Below are 5,129 nucleotides of genomic sequence, written 5' to 3' on the forward strand. Positions count from 1 at the left end.
AGGTCGAAACGTCGGCATAAAATAAATAAATATGGTTTTGTTTATTTATGTTGTTCTTTGCTGACCGCACCCACCGACAAACTTCTCCAATCATTGAAAATATAAATTAGTTGATTACTAACTATGGACAAGACAGTAGTAGATTGATTACATTATTATTTATATACATATAAATGTGAGCAACAAAGAAATGATACAGTGGAAAGAATCTATAAAGAATTAGTTAAAGGAATTAGGAATCTATAAAGAATTAGTTAAACTAATACTTTATAGATTCTTTCCACTGTATCATTTCTTTGTTGCTCACATTTATATGTATATAAATAATAATGTAAGCAATCTACTACTGTCTTGGCCCATAGTATAATAATATTTTTTCTCTCTCTAAATGATGGTTGTTGTCTTTTTGTTTTTATAGCCCTGATGAAGACCTGAAAATCAGGTCGAAACGTCAGCATATATAAATATTTTTTGTTTGTTTTTCTTTGCTGACCGCACCGTTTGTTTTTTTTGTTGTTTGTTTGTTTTTCTTTCCTCCCCCCCCCCTCGACCATCTTCTCCAATCATTAATTTAACAGTTTATTTTTGATTTAACATAGCCCAGATATATTTTTAAGAAAACATTATATTTCTAGGTAATTAAATTAAAAAGTTTCTGATAAAACTTCTAGAACGAGGGTTGGATTTATAGGTTATGTTGTACTGTTTATATAATTTTTTTTCATCTACAACCTACATTGCTGATATTTACGTATCAATTCATTTCGCATATCGTTATTTTGTTCCTTTTTGTAGTAAAAATAGATTAAATCGAATGTTATAGCCGAAAAAATGCAAAAGAAAAAACAAGCATGTGTATAGGGACGTTTGTTGCTTCCTTTGTTTACCAAGTATTGTATTTGTGGCGAGAGGCAAACGTGTAGATCTAGCATAACAAAAACTTGGTAAACAAAGGATGCAACAAACCTCTATGTGCTTGCTTGTTTTGTTCTTTTGACTTTTATCGGCTATTACATTCGCTTTGCTCAATTTTCATTATAAATAAAGAAACAAACAATGAAACAAGTATCAGCAAAGAAGGTGATGAAAATTCATAAAAATGGTACTACATAACCTATAAATCCAACTTACATTCTAGAATTTTTATCAAACACTTGTTAATTTAATTACCCAAACATATAATATCTCTATGAACTTAATAAAATTTAAAGCAAAGCATTGAGACCGAATTTTAAAATATACCATCTTTAAATGGATTTAATTATTAAATCTGAAGATTGGGGAAATGGTTTAATTAATTAAAACATAGAGGGCACAATTATTTATCTGTTGTCATTTCTATAACAATACTGAACACAAACGTGTAGACGCACCACAAGTGCCCTATAGATTTCTTGAAAACACTCTAAACGGGTTGGCCACAAATTTAAGCCAACTTACACCGGCCAATCCAAATAACCCATCTATTCGATTGCGCATGCGATAATTTGCCTAAGTTTGACAAACGTATAGAGGATCCTTAACGCGAATTAAATAACATAAAAATCAGTGAAGACTAAAATGAGTTTATTCTAACATATTTACAAGAACTACATGTTACTGTTACTGTTACAGAGTGTCTCCCTTCTAACTTAGCTATCTATTCTAGGAAATATATATGTACACTAGAGAAGAGGGGATAGGAAGAATAGTAAAATAGGAGAAGGGGTTTGGACCAATCAGATAATTTAGGAAATTAGGCGGAGCCTAGAGAGCCTATGAAATTAGAAGTAAATATCTGGGAGGGGGGAAAAGGCGTGACTAGAAGTAGGGTGTGAGACTTCCAAGAAATTGGGGTAAGAGTCATGATCTTGTGAGAACTAACTTTCATGTGTTAAACATAAAATAGTTAGACTAATGCAAGTCCATTGTGAGATGACAGCATGTACCTGCCTAAGTATCAGCCCTTGCCATTGATACAGAATACTAAGGGCAGTTAGAAGGGTCTCTGGGGCCTTCTTAGAACCTAATCGTTTTTATTGGGTTCCTTTTTTCTATAAAATTGTAAGAGAATGTGGACATATGCAACCATATGTCTAAAGTGAAATAGGTTCAGTTGGGCAAGGAGCAATTGTTTAAATTAATAATACCGGTTCCTTAACTCGCGCTCAGCGCGTTGAGATATCGAGAAATTCCTACCAAGTATCTAAAATGTAATTCATATTCGGTGATTCACGAATTTTTAAATCATTAAAAAATGCACTCTATAATCATTTTTTGTATTCAAGTTATTATGACTAATATTTAAGTTTATAAGTAACTAACTGGGCTCCGTGATCAATTTAGAATATATGTTCCCACTTGATATACATCCATTGTGACTGTCAAAAGTATCCGGAATTCACTGAGATCTACATTTTAAATTATTTTTTATTAATGTACAAATTTTTATTAGGAGTTGTTACCCTTTTTCGAGGTGGATACTACACAATAATAGGGAACAAATAATTTTATTTTATAATTATGAGAGATAGTTGACTGTGGATAACTTATACGAGGAGAAGATGGTTGGGGTGCGGTCAAAATAAAACAAAAATAAGTTGATGTAACTTACTTAATCGTGCAAACGTTTCGGCTAAAGTTTCTAGCCTTCATCAGGGCTTAGAACAGAACAAGATAACAACCAATGAATATAGAAAATATAAACAGAATGACATAAAGTGAATGATTTTAGAGAATGGAATTAATAAAATGAAGTTATGAGAGAAGTGGAAAATAAAATCTATAAATAGCTATATTAGTGATAAAAGTTTATTAATAGTGTTTGCAGATAAATAATTTTGACTGTGTTTTAATGGATAATTAACTAATTAGATATTAATGTTTTTGACCTGGGCAGAATAGCCTGAATGAAGGTTTTAGAGTGGTTTAAATTATATGTTTGCAAAGTGGTATTGAGATGTCCCTGAAGATGGCCGGATTGGCCGAAACGTTGGACGTATAAAAGATATAAAGTTTTGAGACTATAATTGGATAGTGTTTGAGTTATTTATTAAAGAATTACCAGTCTCAAGAAAATATTAAGATTATAAATATTAGTTATTAATAATTTAAAAATTAAAATATGGAAAGAAGAATAAAATTGAGAGAAAGACAATATATGTAACCATAATTATTGATAAAGAGGCAAATTAAATAGAAATGAATAGAAAAAAAAATTATTTTTTTTTTTTTTCTCCAGCCGAAACGTTGGCAGGATTAAATAAGTTACATATAGTTATTTGTGTTTTATTCTGTCCACACCCCCAACCATCCCTCGTATAATTTTATTTTATAATTATGAGAGATAGTTGACCGTGGATGATAAATGAGGAGAAGATGGTTGGTGGTGCGGTCAATGAAAAACACAAATAAGTATGATTAACTTATTTTAATGTGCCGACGTTTCGGCTAGAGTTTCTAGCCTTCTTCAGGGCTGTTCGCTGGAAGATCGAGCGCCTAATCAGGCGCTATCAATAATTATTAAGCGCTAATCAATAATTAGGCGCTCGATCTTCCAGCGAACAGCCCTGAAGAAGGCTAGAAACATTAGCCGAAACGTCGGCACATTAAAATAAGTTAATCATACTTATTTGTGTTTTTCATTGACCGCACCCCCAACCATCTTCTCCTCAATTTTATTTTATGTTTTTGACAAAACACTAAAAAAATGTTGAAGTCAAAATTATTAGGAAATACTTACGAACACACAATTAAATTTATAAAAAATTTAAACTCAGACTTTAATTAATTTATTAGAAATAGATAAAAACTTGTCCGGTAAACGTTTTGATTAATTAAATCTTTTAGGGATTAATTTAACTAATTTAAAAAATGTCTCTCCTCCGATTTGGTTCCACTCAAGAATTAATTTTTTCTTCAGATCTTTTTCATTTCGAATTTGGTATTTCCTATTTTTGTCTTTCTAGGCTGCTCAACAAATATTCAACTTATTTCAGATCAGATGATGAGAGAAGTGTTTCCAAACCTTAAGGTAATTTTCTACAGTAGTCAAAACCCTAGTGGATAATGCATTAAACTACCTTCATACAGTTTAAATTTTGATTCAATCTCCATTTTTCTGGCCCTCTTTAGACTAAAAATTCATGTATGATGCATAAACAAATTATTAAGTATATATACAACGTGGAGCCCCCCCCCCCTCATAGTCTGAGAGTCGAAGAGGAGAAAAAAAGCAGATATTTCATCCCAATTTTTTATTAATTTAATAAAAACTACGTATAATCACTAGTCAACATTGATGAGTTTGGCAACTATAGGTAGGAGGAATAAAAAATGTCATCTGTTAAAAAACAATTTTTTATTCGGAGCTATATATCTTTAACACTATCTACAATACTTGAAAACCTAAGAGAAGATCATTTAATGTGGAGTAAATTTTCTAAAATATGAGCCCTAATAGAGCTATTTACGTTCAATAGTTCCCGAGATATACTTTTTTAAAAAAGCAACATTTCATAAAAAAAGTGTTTTGGGAAATCTAAATTTCAGGAACCATTAGACTTAGAGATGTCTGCCAGGACTAGTTTAATGTACTATAGAGTAGTTTATGAGGTTTATCTTCTTGGGAGTAGTAGTTATTATATTTACATATAATATTTTGTCCGAACAACTAGAAATAAATTTATTTTAGCAAATATGAAAACTTGAATACTACGAAGATAAATGCCATAAACTACTTTATATTACATTAAACTAGCATTAATTTGAATGCCGAAAGATATCTTTACGTTTAATGGTTCCTGAAATACATTTCTTCAAAAATCAGAATATTTATCCGAACGAATATAAATCAAGATTTTGTGAAGTTATTTTGGCAAATATAAAAACTACTTCTCCTACGAAGATAAACGTTATAAAATGCTTTATACTACGTCTGTTGATTTCTGAGATACTTTTCGCAACCTACCGACTGCCCTACAGTTTCATTTAATAATGTTACTCTTTCCCCTGTCGAACAGATCCGCTACCTTTGACTACATCTGGACAAGCGACTAACCTGGAATCCTCACACCAGACTGAAAAGACAGGAAACTGCACGTCGATTTCGACTATTACAGCACTTACTAGACAAACTGTCTAAACTTCCA

This window comes from Halyomorpha halys, unplaced genomic scaffold, assembly GCF_000696795.3.
Source record: "Halyomorpha halys isolate HHAL.00 unplaced genomic scaffold, Hhal_1.1 Scaffold2.1, whole genome shotgun sequence".
In the NCBI taxonomy this organism is placed as follows: Eukaryota; Metazoa; Arthropoda; class Insecta; order Hemiptera; family Pentatomidae; genus Halyomorpha; species Halyomorpha halys.